Consider the following 14,534-nt stretch of genomic DNA (forward strand, 5'->3'; position numbering starts at 1 on the left):
ACTTCCAGGTGTCTTTCAGCTACTCTTTCACCCCCAACCCAAGCCTAAAAAGAAATCTGATTTATTTGAAATTATTTGCTAACATTGATTGGAATGATCCCCAGTGATACATCCACCCTCTTCTGCTTAAGGGAAACAAGTGTCTAGCTGATGTGAACAGGGAGAGACTTTGGAGGGTTGATCTACCTAGTCACAAAAAGGTGTAAGATGCTATTCTCCCGGCTGGTACCACATCAGAGTGGAGGCAGCCACGATGATGTCAAAACCACCTGTGGATTCACAGCTGTTAAGTAGTATGTCGGGGAGAAAGCATTGTTTCAGTTTGGTCTTATTTCTGATCTTCTAGTTTTTACAATAAGAGGGGTGGGGGCATTCAAACTATGAAATCAAATAGTTGGAACCCTTGTAGGATGTTTTGCTCAATGGAGGAACTGCAGGGCTAGAGCCTCCTGAACAGATCACAGAAACACAGGACTGCAGAGTTGGCAATCCTGCAATGCAACCTCCTGCAGTGCAGGAACAACAGCTAAAGACTGTTATCTAGTCTTTGCTTGAGGATGCCCACCCAAAGAACATCCAGTTGTTTACCATCAAGTTGTTTCTCCTAACAGTCAATCAAGATTTACCCTCGAGTAACATAATCCCAATGGGACGTGGGTGTCACTGTGGGTTAAACCACAGAGCCTAGGACTTGTCGATCAGAAGGTCGGCGGTTTGAATCCCCGCAACGGGGTGAGCTCCCGTTGCTCGGTCCCTGCTCCTGCCAACCTAGTAGTTCAAAAGCACATCAAAGTGCAAGTAGATAAATAAGCGGGAAGGTAAATGGCGTTTCCGTGTGCTGCTCTGGTTCACCAGAAGTGGCTTAGTCATGCTGGCCACATGACCCGGAAGCTGTATGCCAGCTCCCTCGGCCAGTAAAGCGAGATGAGCACCGCAACCCCAGAGTCGGTCACGACTGGACCTAATCGTCAGGGGTCCCTTTACCTTTTAACATAATCCCATCGGATCTGGTCCTGCCTTCCTGGGAGCAGCAGAGAACATTTCGCCTCTTCTGTTTGGCAGTCCTTCAGGTATCTGAAGAGAGCTAAGGAACAAGACAGTGGACTTCTCTGATGCTGTTGCTTTATTGAGCTCAGCCTTGGGTCCCACTTCCCTAAGGGCTCACATCCACACTTACCTTTTGCCCCACACTTTCTAGGCACAAGTCCACACTTTAAAGCAGCACTTTCTCCATGAAAACTTGCTCTTTAAAGCTAAATCAAACAAACAGCAATTCGGTTTTTCAGCGAATTGCTGTTTGTTCTGATTCAGCGGTAAGAGCAGGGGGGTTTTGTGGGAGAATTGCTGCTTTAAAGCATGGACTTGTGCCTAGAAACATAGCACAAAAGGAAGTCGAGATGATCCCCAACTCCCTGTAGTAACCAGAACATTCACAAAATTGGAATCAACACATGTGCACTGGGCTACAGCTTTTACTTCCTTCTGCTCACTTGTGCACATTAAAAGTGCACAGGTTTCCACTGAGAAGACACACACACACATTGTAAAAGTTCATTTTAAAATAGTTCATTCATGGTTTGAGACTCTTCTTATGCAGTGTCCTGCAGTTCCCATGCAATGATAAAATACCACACACTATCAAGCTGCAGCCAACTGCAAGGCTTCAAGATTGCATTTTTGAAGTGTTGCATTGATACAGATAACTAAAAGTACACAATGCTGGGTTGCTGCACATGGTTGCTTTTGAATCTGTGTGATTAACTGAAAATAGAAACTTTCTCCTAGAAGTGCTAGACAGATAAGCCACACCCAAACTTTTTGAGCTCTAAGAAGCTTCAGAACAAAGGTAGCATGGGCTGAGCAATACTTTATGGTGAGGACCATATTGCTTTAAAAAAAAATAATGCCTTTCTTAGCCAACCCGACTAACCCTAGACCTTGGAAGACAGTCTGCATGTTGTGCCTTGCAAGTCAATGAATAGATCAGAAGCTATTTCAGATGAAGGAATTTGAACAAGTTGCAGGACCAAAGGGTCTCATGAAAAATTGAGCTGAGATTTCATGATGGGTTAATAGGCTACTATTTTGGCTTTAAAGTGTGCGTTGCTGAGATGAGACCAGATTAATGAGGGGGACTCTGAGAACGTTAACCTCTCTTGTTGAACAAAAGCATTCACTGCATAGGACTGGCTCATTTGCCCCAGTTTCATTCCAGCATTCCTTGTGCTGGTCGCCAGACAGCAGACTAGAGTGGAAATGCTCCATCAGTCTAGGGCAGAAGACATTTTAGAAGGAGATTTATTAAAGAGAGTAGAATCTTAGCAAGATCAATACAGCAGAGGTGAGTTTTCGTCTTAAAATTGGTTCTATTGAGATCTGAACTGAAGGTTCTTTAATAATTTTTTTTGCCTTGAGCTTCCCAAAACCTTGTTTCCTCCACTCATTTACCTTTCTCTACTGTCACCTATATCTGTGAACCTGTCCACAGCAATCGCACCTAAGGGGTACTAATTTTCTCTTCTTCGTTGAAGTTCCTTCCTGCTCCGAGCATTTCCTGCTTCTGCTTTTGCTCTGCTTGTGCCATCCTGAAACCAGGAAGCAGAGGGAGGAAGTCCAGTGGTACCTTGGGTTAAGAACTTAATTCATCCCAGAGGTCCATTCTTAACCTGAAACTGTTCTTAACCTGAAGCACCACTTTAGCTAATAGGGCCTCCTGCTGCTGCCGTGCCGCTGCCACACGATTTCTGTTCACATCCTGAAGCAAAGTTCTTAACCCGAGGTACTATTTCTGGGTTAGTGGAGTCTGTAACCTGAAGAGTCTGTAACCTGAGGTACCACTGTACCACTTATTGCCCTCACCCTGGTGTCGCCTGCTGGAAAGCAGGATGTAAACTCTCCTCTGATTTGATTCTTCCCTTGCACTGTAGTTTAAATGTCTGCTTGTTATCTCCCCTCTCCTCTCCCTGCCTGCTGCTCTGGGGGTTCCACAAGCTACTGAGCCAATTTGGGGTATATGTGGGGGAGGGAGGAAGAGGTGGGTACACCTTGCACAAGCAGAAGTCCTTATGCGGTCTTCCACTAGTAGGACCAATTAGTTGAATCCAGCCTGTTGTTGCTGCTGCTGTTGTTAAATGTGGCTATCAAGAGTAGTGCAACCAACCGATGTGAGATCCAGTCCTAGTTTAGGTTAACATCTCCCTTGTAGGTTGCCAAGATACAGAAGTAAATAGAGATCACCCACAATTGCAGCCTATGTTCAGCTTCTAAGCCTTAGACTTCCCTTCTCTTTCAGGAAAGGGCTCTAAGCAAGGGCAACACGAGCTGAATCCTTACTGGAAAGCCAATATACAGAGTTATATATAAATAGAGGTCAGGTTTTCAGACATGCTTTATGACCCCAGGCAATCCTCTTTCATTATATTGTGCCCAAGCTCTTTATCTGCCCTTAAAAATCTAAGTCTCAGATATGTAGGCTACATTTTCCTCTGCATTTTCTTTCTCTTTAGAAATTGACAAAGAGCCAGGAGCCTGTGGAACCAAATGCTTTTAGTTCGAAAACAAATCTTTTGGTTGGGTTGAAAACCTGTTGCTCACTATGGTGACTTTGTCCCAAGGAAGCTACATAGCTCAACTTTCAGCCTTGAACACTCCCATTGCCAGTTTTATGCTCCTGCTGGTTTGAACCTGGTCAAATTGGGGTACTGCCTTCCCCAGGGTCTTAGGCTCTCCATTTCCTATTTGCGTATCCAAGAATGTAGTCAGTATGCCTCTGAGTACTGGTTGTTGGGATTTGGAAGTGAGAAGAGTGCTGCTGTGCTCAGGTCCTCTTTGTAGGCTTCCCATGGGCATTTGGTTGACCACTGTGAGAACAGGATGCTGGACTAGATGGGCCACTGGTCTGATGAAGCAGGGCTCTTCTTCAGAATGCAAACTATCTTGAGACCCCTTAAACATCAATGCTATCTCTGTAACTTACCATGATGGCTATGTTCTACCTCCAATGTTGGAGGCAGTATGCCCCTGAATATCAGTTGGTAGGAACCAAAAGTCATAGAATCATAGAATCATAGAATCATTGAGTTGGAAGAGACCACAAGGGCCATCGAGTCCAACCCCCTGCCAAGCAGGAAACACCATCAGAGCACTCCTGACATATGGTTGTCAAGCCTCTGCTTAAAGACCTCCAAAGAAGGAGACTCCACCACACTCCTTGGCAGCAAATTCCACTATCGAACAGCTCTTACTGTCAGGAAGTTCTTCCTAATGTTTAGGTGGAATCTTCTTTCTTGTAGTTTGGATCCATTCCTCCGTGTCCGCTTCTCTGGAGCAGCAGAAAACAACCTTTCTCCCTCCTCTATGTGACATCCTTTTATATATTTGAACATGGCTATCATATCACCCCTTAACCTCCTCTTCTCCAGGCTAAACATGCCCAGCTCCCTTAGTCGGGAGAGTTCTGTAGTGTTCAGGTTCCATTTGTGGGTTTCCCATGGACATCTGATTGGCCACGGTCAGGGGCCAATGAAACTAATGAAGCTTAAACTTCAGGGCCCCCAATTCCTGAGTCTTTGGTTTACATTGCTTGATTTTGGGGGGTCTGGTAGACCCAATTTGAGTCACTCAACTCAAATTGATTATTTTGTTGTTGTATGTATTTCAACAATCCCAAAATTGGAGAGTCAGTAGCATGGATGTTGTAAAGCTATGATGATCTGTCATGGATCATCCCCACTGAAGAATATAACAGTGGTTACCCAGACCTCATTGCTGGTTGCAAAGGACCCCCCATGACAATTAAAGCTCCAGGGTCCTAAAAATGTAGGTCTGCCGCTGGCCACTGTAAGAATAAGTTATTGGACTAGATGGGTCTTTTGTCTGATCCAGCAGGGCTCTTATGTTCCTATGATATTTAAAGGAGTGCAGATTTTAAACACCCCCCATCTTAGTATTGAGACTGCCCAAGAGAGAAAATTCTAGGGGTATGTGTAATGTTCATAGTTGAATCTGTTAATATGCCACCTTGTGTCATCACATGTGCAAGACATGTATCGTCCTTGATCACATGTTACTCCTGCTTAGGGCAAAACTGTGCAGAAAGGAGTGGAGCAGTGGTTTAAGTCCTGCCCCCAGCATTGCATTTCTGAGAGGTGACATTGTAGCCATCTTTGAATATCTAAAGGACTGACATGCGGAAGATGGGAAAAGCTTGCTGTCTGCTGCTCTGGAGCAGGACCCAAAGCAATGGATTCAAATTACAAGAAAAGAGATTCCAACTAAATATTAGATGTCAGGGGTTGGGAAGAGGAGGAGGAGGAGGAGTGGTGGAGACCTCATCCCTATCCTGACCCTTCCAAGGAGGAGGAGAAAGACAGTATAGATTTACAACAGTGGTTTGCAGGAGATCACAGCTCAGAGGCAAATGAGGGGGAAAGTTGGGAAATAATGGGAGAGGAGCAGGCAGAGCCAAAGCAGCAGCTGGCTTTAACATTGTCACTAGAAAGCATTCCAGACCCACCATCTACCAGAATCCGGTGAGCCTTAAAAGTAGGAGAGCAAAGAGATCAAAGACAGAGGGCACGTAGCAGCACCCGTAGAGATGCTGATGCTGATGACGAATGAGGAAGTGGGAGAGAAGGGGGGGTGGAGATTCACTTGGGGCAATGCCATTATCCAAGAGGCTGGGTTCTATAGCCTCTCTCTGTGAAGAAACTTTTCCTTGTCTTTATAGTTTCCTGGGCAACCAGCTGGGAGCTGCTGACAGCACCATGACAGGAATAAATTTCTGGTGGGAAGAACTCTTCAGTAGTGGAATGGACTACTTCAGAAGGTCGTGGAGTCTTCTTCATTGGAGGTTTTCAAACAGAAGTTGAATGGCCATCTGTCAGTGAATCTTTAGTTGTGATTTCTGCATTGCAGCGGGTTGGACTGGACTCTTGGGGCTCCTCCTCACTTTACAACTCTACAATTCTATGAATTAAAACAACAGCAATAGATGTGATGCTAGAGGTGGAGCTAGAAGCATGCCCCCATTTCTTCCGCGATACATTTTTACCGTCCCATGTATAACACATGAGCAGGAGTAACCACAAAAGCATAGATGGACTTTTCATGATAGGATCATGATAGGATTTTCAAAATTGTTTTATGACACACTACCATCATTGAACACATGCATACATGTTCTTCTTCTTCTTTCTTCTCTTCTTCTTTGGTGATCACTTGTAGCCGAGGAAGATTGTCTTCCATAGACAAGGCTTTATTAATGAGTCTGTAAGTGACTGTGCATATATGCTTGTGAAACATGGACCACTTATAAACGCCATCTCCAACTCCTCGAAAGATTCTATACATGTTACACACTATTGCACACATAATACTCATTATTCCCTTGCTTTTGTTTTAAAAAATCATCCCTGTCCATTGGCCATGCTGGCCGGGGCTGATGGGAACTGGAGTCCAACAACAGTGGGAGGACACAGGTCAGCCCTTCTGGGGAGGTGATATGGGAAGAAGCATATGAAAGCCTGTGCCAATTGGAGAACCTACTGACTCTCCCCAAAACCATCCTGATGGCATTGACTGCAGCCTCTCAGGTGGGCAGAAGGAGAGGAGAGAGCTTCTCTTCTAGCAGATAGCCCTGACAAAATCCTGGGTAATAATGTTGGGTGTGTGTGTGTGTGTGTGTGTGTGTGTGTGCACTGAATCGAAGATGCACACCCAGGCATCCAGAAGGCACATGAATAATTGCTTTCTCTTCTCGTTGGGGAATTGTGACGAGAGTCTCTGACGCCTTAAATCATATTTATCTGTTTAAAATTGCTCTTGCCAACAGGAGCCCAAGAGAGGAAGTGGCTTGCATTCTGAGGCGCTGCCCCTGTGGAGTGGCCACAGCGTGCTTGCAATACAGAGGCATGATTTGCATTCTGTTTGCTCCATCTAGCAGTGCATAAAGGGAGCTTCATTTCTTCCCCGGCATCTCGTTGTGTAAGAAAGGAAGGGCTACGCGGCTGCGAAAGGTCTTACTAGGGGAATAGGAGAGGCACAAGGCAGGTTTCGCCATGCAAGGGCTGGGATGACAGGTTGCACTTGCCTTCTCTGTGCATTGTACTTGGCAACTTCTGGAAATGGAGACCCCTGAAATGAAAACAAAAACAAAGGGTGCCTTTATCTGCTTTCGGTATCACCAGTTCTGTAACTGCATGCATGTTGCGGATAATATGAAACTATTCTTTATGCCAATGCAGTGGGCTCCACGAATTGCATACATTGAGCCCACTCACTCTTCTTTGTGAAAGTGACTGAAGCTGTCCAAAAAAGGAGGAGGAGAAGCTTATTGTTAGTTATTTTTTTGGGGGGGGATGCTGGTCTATAAGGAAGAGCATTGTACAGCATGTGCTTTGCACACAAAATATCCCATTTGCAATCACTGTCATCTCCAGGTAGGGCTGAGAAAGACCTGGAGTTCTGTAGAACTGCTACCAGTCAGTGCAGACAATGTTGTGTAGTGGTTAGAGTCTTGCCTTAAGATCTGGGAGACCAGTGTTCAAATCCTCACTCAGCCACGAAGCCCACTGAGTGACCTCAGACCAGTCACCCTCAGCCTAGCCTACCTCACAGGATTGTTCTGAGGATAAAACAGAGAGGAAGAAGAACCATGAATGGCACCTTGAGCTCCTGTGAGGAAAAGGTGGTATAAAAATATAATAAAAAAGTAAATAAATAGGTATGTGGATGAAGGCTCTGACTGTATAAGGCAGCTTCCTGTGTTGGTTTCTGTAGCTTTGACTTGCTCCCTCACGTAGTTGTAGCTATTTCATCACGTAGTGAAATCTGGTAGGCATAATGTCATCCTTCATGGTCCCTGATTGGTTGGGATCACCAATATGACTTTCATTCAAGTTCCCTCTGCATCATGTAGTCAAGCCTGCTCGGGTATGGGAACAATGGCTGCTTCATTATGTGATCCCTGGTTGACTGGAATCCCTTGTGGGACTGAGGTAGGCAGGAGCTGCATGCTGGATCGCAAACCCCGTCATCTGTAAATGAGACCCACAAAGTGTTTAACCGGATGGTATGCTAGGGTGGCTGAATTCTTCATTCCGTACTGCAGTTCCTTAATCTGGATAAGTGAGTAGATTTTTTTTTGGTACAGGTTTTCAGACTAATAAACCTGAAATATTCTATGCATCTAAATGAGTTGCTGTCCTATGTTCCTGAGACTGACTTAAATCCCATGCCATATCTGCTACAGGGGGTGGCAGTGTGAGGGAAGGAGGCTGATGGGCAAGATACAGAACAGAACCATTCAAAGTCAAGTGTAACAAAAGTGGCCTTTTATATATGTGATCAGATTTGTGGCTTTGCAAAGAAACAGCGAGACTAAAAGCAAAAAAACCAAAAAAAACCCACCACCCCTCTTGTGTGCTGTTTTTGAGTTTGCAGATCTGTTTGCAAATGAGGCTGGGAGCTCTCTGGGTATAAAAGTGGATGCTTGGCAAATCCTATTTCACTTCGCCAGTGAGCTGCAAAAGTATTGGATAATGGGTTATGTGTTGTAGATCTGTTTGATTGCATTGTGTTGCAAAGTGGGAATTGTTTTGCAACATAGATTCTTAATCACTGAGGCATCTATGATTGCGTCGAAAATTGGTTGAAATTGAAAGTTAACTATACTGCAGACGGCTTATTCTAGTGTATAATTGAAAATAAATTCTAATAACTCCTCTTGAAAAGAGCTGCCAAGAGGACTTACTAATACAACCTCCTTCCTCTACACCCTTTATTCCCCCACCCCCGTGAGTTTCCCTTATGCATAGAGTAGCAATGGGAAAGGGGCTCATAAAGCAGAACACAGCATGACATGTTCTGAATGGAAGGCAACTCAGTGAGCTTGCGAGCTCCTGTTCTCTCCCTCTCTCCATCCTTGATGAGGGAAACTGGTGGGTTCCCTGGGGATTCTGGGAATTGTAGGTCTGGGAGGGGAATAGGGTTCTCTTGGCTCCCAGAATTCTTTGGGAGAAACTTTGACTGTTCAAAGTGGTACCATTGTGCTTTAAATATATGGTGTGAAGGTGGCCTAAGAGAAATAAGAGTTGTAGTTTCTCCACTTTCCCACAAATATTCTTCCCTTTTGAAAACAGAAACCAATTTTCTGCCACTTTCCTGGTGGTGGGGCAGAAGCATCTCAGAAACTTTTATGCCAGGGGTTGATCCTTAGTTCTCCAAGGAGATTGATGCTTCCATTCCTGGCTCTCACCATGAAGTCTGGCTAGCAGGAAGTTGTGAGAGGGAGCCATAGCCCACTTCCTGCCACCCACAGTTCCCATAATGCCTTGGGTACAGTGTGACATGACACTGCAGCACCCTCAGGGGCGTTCCAGGAAGTGTGGGTGACAGGAAAGTACAGAGAGATCTGTGCTACAATTTCTTTCTGCCATGATTTTTCAGGAGAGCTTAATTTTTTCAGGAAAGTTTAAGCTTGCCCCCAAACTTCCAGTGAGTGGCCAAAATAGAAATTATGAGCATCACTCTAAAAGTTGTGAGTTCCTTTAAACTGTTCTTAATATTGTGTTTTAATGTTGTAACCCACCCTGGGACCTTAGAACATAAGACCAACTCTGAAGGATCAGGCCAGTGGCCCATCTAGTCCAGCATCCTGTTCTCACAATGGCCTACCAGACACTCCAGTGTGAAACCCACAAGCAAGATTTGAGCGCTAGAGGATCGTCCCCACCTCTGGCTTCCAGCAGTTGGTTTTGAGAAGCATTGCTTCCTCTGACCGTGGAGCTAGAGGATAGTAGTCTTGGCCATTGACAGCCCTTACCAGAGATGCCAACAAGCACTGAAGATTGAGGGGAACGGGTTGCGCATGTGACCTTGAGTAACACTTCAGGAGGAGCCAGGGAATAGAGCCGAACACAGTGGCCTGCAGCTCTTCCTCTCTTGTGCTTGGCAAGGGTGAGGAGGAACCAGCCACTCAAGCCATGCTGAGCTCTGCGCTCAGCCTCCTCCACCCCTGACAGTAGGAAACATTGGGTGGGGGGTTAAAAATGCTTGGCCCCTTGGAGTTGGTGTATCTGGCCCTTAAAGTGAATGGCAGGTTATTAATTATAATAACAACACAGATGGAGGACCAGATTTTGCTGGACTACAATTCCTATCATCCCTGACCATTGGCTAGCGTGGCTGGGACTGATGGGTGTCCATCAACATCTAAAGGTTCCCCATCCCTGCTCCAGAATCAACATTTCATACCAACCTACCTAACTTCCATCCCACTGTGCAAACCTCTTCTTCCTATGGTGGCATTTACCTTTTGCAATTCTGAATTCATTTTTTTGCTCCATCAACATGCAATTGATGCTCTTGTCTTGCATCTCCTGCTGACTGTCAGAGTTTGTGTGTTCATTGCATCCCTCCCCTCCCCTCCCTTCTCTTCCTTCCCTTGTTCTGAGCCATCATTTCCCCTGAACTGGAGCCAAGTATCAGCAGACAGCCCTGGAAACAGATAAGATGCATACCTTGGATCTGGGAGAGAATTATTGCATTGTTTTCCCAGGGAGGCAGCCAGAGAGATTGGGGTCTTGTTTGCTGAATATTTCAGCTCTTTTGAGGAGCATTTGTGGCCCATTCTTCATATTCCTGGTAGAGACTGCTGAACGAGCAAAAAAAGGAGAAGATCTTGCTTTATTCTCCCGTGATCTAAGCACAAGGTGGAGAGAGGTGGGATGGTGACAGGGGGAAGACACCAGCAGAATGAAAAGGCAAATTTTTAACCAATGAAAGGGAATGCATTTTTAAAATCCACATTGGAGCCCTAACCTGCAGAGCTTGCTGGTATAAAACAAAGCGGAGGCCAAGCGCTTCCCAAAATTGCAGACAGGGAAAGGGAGAAACACACACTTTCTAAGCACAGGTTCGTGTTTTAAAGTGCTGTATCCGAGCAGTTTTTTTTATTTGTCCCGGTGCTTTCCCTGCGAAAACCCTGTCTTTAACTCTGAAGCAGAACAAAAGACAATTCAGGTTTTGAGCAGATTGTCATTTGTTCTGATTCAGCAGTAAAGAGTGAGTTTTCATAGGGAAGGCACTGGAAGGGGTAGCACTCTTACTTATTTCGCCGAACCTTGATTAGGCATTACAAGTATAGGCCATCATAAAACATCCATATACAAAAAATATCATATATAGAAATAAACAGCCGTGTTCCGCTAAATAGTGCCATTCACCACTCTAAGAGATACTATTGACAAAAACCTCAGCCCCCCCTTGCATTTACTTCTGGGTTGATGTCAGACAGATGGAATCTGATATTTTCATTGTGCCGTGATGTGAGAATACCCAAAAAAGGGGATAGCATGTATTTGCCTAGCTGGTTGTACAATGGAAAGTGGAAAAGTTTATGTTCAACTGTGTCCGGCACATTTAAAGAACATCTGCAATGTCTATCATTTCTGGGGCGGTTTAAATATCTGCCCTTGACAAAAGCTGAGGATGAAATGTTCAGTCGGGCTGACATAAAGGCCCTGTGTTGGACTGGAATTATTAATTTTGAGATAGTATATGTGCTGCCAAAATGAGTACAAGTACCTAAATATGTCTCCAATGCTACAATACGCCTCAAAACTGGATTCATAAGAATCGAGGCCAGAGTGCGGCTCACCACTCTTAATTTTTGGCTGAGACTAGCCTCTCTTCCGAGCTGCCTTCCTTCCTTGACTATCAAAGACGATTTCCAATCGATATGGAAATGAGCAGTGGATAATATAATAACAACTCTAGGATTCAGTCTACAGTTCTCACTTAACATGGGGAATGAACAAGCCAAAAAAATTATTGAACAGTGTGTGGTAGACATAGAACGATAGGCAGATCTAGACAGGTCCCCAAAATTTTTAATTAGCGAAACTAGAAGATACTCGACTTCCCAAATGCCGTACATAGCTAATCTTGAAATACCAAAACAACGAAGGGCTTTCACCTTGACCCATTGTCAGGCCCTCCCTTCAGCAGTTCAGGAAGGCCGTTATAGGAAGATACCATATGAGGAGAGGAAATGTCCATGTGGCTCTGGGCAGCAGGAAACAACGGAGCATGCCCTTCTTCATTGCCAGTATTACATAGACATTTGAGCCAGGTTTATCCAGGCCATTCTATATAAGTTCCCTGGGTGTTCAGAACAACACTACATCTCCGTATTAGTACAGACGAAAGCCCAGAAGTCACATATTTAGTCACCACATTTCGCGCTGCCATGATAGATAGAAGGATGGTCTATGCTACAAATCAGTCCTAAATAGAAGGCCCATATTGTTAGATCTGCACTTCTGAAGCCCCACCCCATACAGCTGTTCTTTTTAAACTGATCTCCTTTAAATTTTCCTTATCAGTTTTTATTCATCCATTACCTACACTTAATCAAGTATTCTATGTCTATGTTTTAATCTACATTTGGTTCTTGTTCCCAATTAATTTAATAATTATCCGCTTAGAGATATTGTTATGCTATTTATTTAGATGTTTTGCTTATGCTGGTCTGTGACCGTAATAAAGTAAATTCAATTCAATAATTTTGAGATACAGTATAAGTGACTCTGTCATCTGTTGTATTCAAACCATAGAACTTGGGGAAAGAAATTTTATTTACAGCTGGCTCAATGTTTTGTTTTTCAGTGTCCCTTAATCTGGTTTGAATTTTGCAATAAATATATTGCCCACTTGAATTATACAAGGGTTCCAAGTCAGTACCGATAGACCTGATTTTGCTATGCAAGGGTTGGAACTACGGAGGTACCTCAGGTTACAGACACTTCAGGTTACAGACGCTTCAGGTTACAGACTCTGCTAACCCAGAAATAGTACCTTGGGTTAAGAACTTTGCTTCAGGATGAAAACAGAAATTGTGTGGTGGCGGTGCTGCGGCAGCGGGAGGCCCCATTAGCTAAAGTGGTACCTCAGGTTAAGAATGGTTTCAGGTTAAGAACGGACCTCCAGAATGAATTAAGTTCTTAACCCAAGGTACCACTGTATCTGGATTTATAAGAGTCCTTAAGTAAGTCAGAGAGCACTCAGACACAGCACTTTAAACTGAGGACCTATGCTTAGAAACATGCCACAAAAGAAAGTCTGGACAAGCCCTGTTTTCTTGTCTGTTAAAAATAATCATATGCTAGCTTTTAAGGCTATAAACTTCAAATTAATCATTTAGATCTGCCAACTTAAAACCTTTTGGCTGACTATGTTGACATTGGGCTGGCGCCTTCACTATACTCTTTTTGGCACATGCTAAAAATAGTTTTTTTTGTTTAGGCAAGCCAACCCAGACATGCAGAATGTTGACATGTGTTTTAATCTGGTGGGGTTTTTTTTAGCTTATTGTTGATTTTAATCACTTTTTTTGAAGGTTTTACATTGTTGTTTTTAATTCGGATTTGTTTGTTTTCTTGCGTTGTTGGGTTCTGTTTGTGATACTTACATTGTTTTATTATTTTTGAAACGGCTTTGATGTTTTTTGTATTTGCAATGAAATGCTATATGAATTTTAGGAAATAAATCTAAACAAAGAAGGGCCACCAATTATTGGACAACAGGTTTCATATCTATGTACAATAACTATCTGTCTGTCTGTCTGTCTGCCATCTGTCTATAGAGAATAATAGAAATGTAGAGTTGGATGGGACCAAAAGGGCAATCTAGTCCAACCCTCTGCAAAGTAGAAACCATAACTAAAGAATATATCTATATCTATATAAAATTATTTGGACTGAAGTTGCCAAATTATTTGGCAAACCTGTAGCAGCCAGCGAGGCGGGACAGGACTGTGTTGTTGGCCAATCTTCTGAATACAGGACATCTCTTCTGGTTACCAAGAAGAAGAGAGAGAAGGCACTGGGGAGTTTGGTGTGGCACAGATACAGCATTCGGATACCCCTGCACTCACACTGCACCAAGGTCTCTGCTGTCTTGCCCTTCCACCTGCCCCTATTGGGCAGCAGTGATGTGCAGTGCTCGGAAGCTAGGTCAGCAGTGCAGTCCCCACCCTGTGCTGGCTTGCAGGCTATTACTGTGACAAAGGGTTAAAGCCCTTGCCCTCTATGTCTGGATCCCAATCCTGATGGGAGGCTCTGTTTGTGCCATTTGTATTGGGGTTGGGGAAAGTTCCATTGCAGTGAATGGGAGTTTTTTTTCTCTCTCTCTGCAATGCAAATTGCAGGCTAATGTGTGTGTACAGATGGTGTGTGTGTGTGTGTGTGTGTGTGTGTGTGTGTGAGAGAGAGAGAGAGAGAGAGAGAGAGAGAGAGAGAGAGAAGAAAAAACTGTTGATGGCCAACATCTAAATTTATGCCTGTTATGACACATCACTTCAGAATGAAGAAATTCTGCTTTTTGCTTCAGAACGCCTCTATTTACTCAACTGCAAATTGATGCTGCAAGTTTAACCAATTAATTAATCAACTATCTAACAACATGTTTATTCAGAAGTATGTCCCACTTCTGTTCAATTAGGCTTTCTTCCTAGTAAGTGTGTTTAGGATTGC

At 44.0% G+C, this 14,534-nt stretch overlaps 1 protein-coding gene and 1 long non-coding RNA gene across 11 annotated transcripts in view; one reads left to right on the top strand and one right to left on the bottom strand.

Moving 5' to 3' along the window:
- Window positions 1-14,534, top strand: part of NTM (neurotrimin) — an 808,067-nt gene that overhangs the window by 230,331 nt on the left and 563,202 nt on the right. The window lies entirely within an intron of this gene.
- Window positions 6,124-8,109, bottom strand: LOC310749905. The gene is made up of 2 exons (XR_014541864.1): window positions 7,746-8,109; window positions 6,124-7,134 (listed from the first exon to the last, which is right to left on the bottom strand). It is a non-coding gene; the product is annotated as an uncharacterized lncRNA (long non-coding RNA).

The sequence above is a fragment of the Podarcis filfolensis genome (assembly GCF_964270895.1).
Source record: "Podarcis filfolensis genome assembly, chromosome: 15".
Classification (NCBI taxonomy): Eukaryota; Metazoa; Chordata; class Lepidosauria; order Squamata; family Lacertidae; genus Podarcis; species Podarcis filfolensis.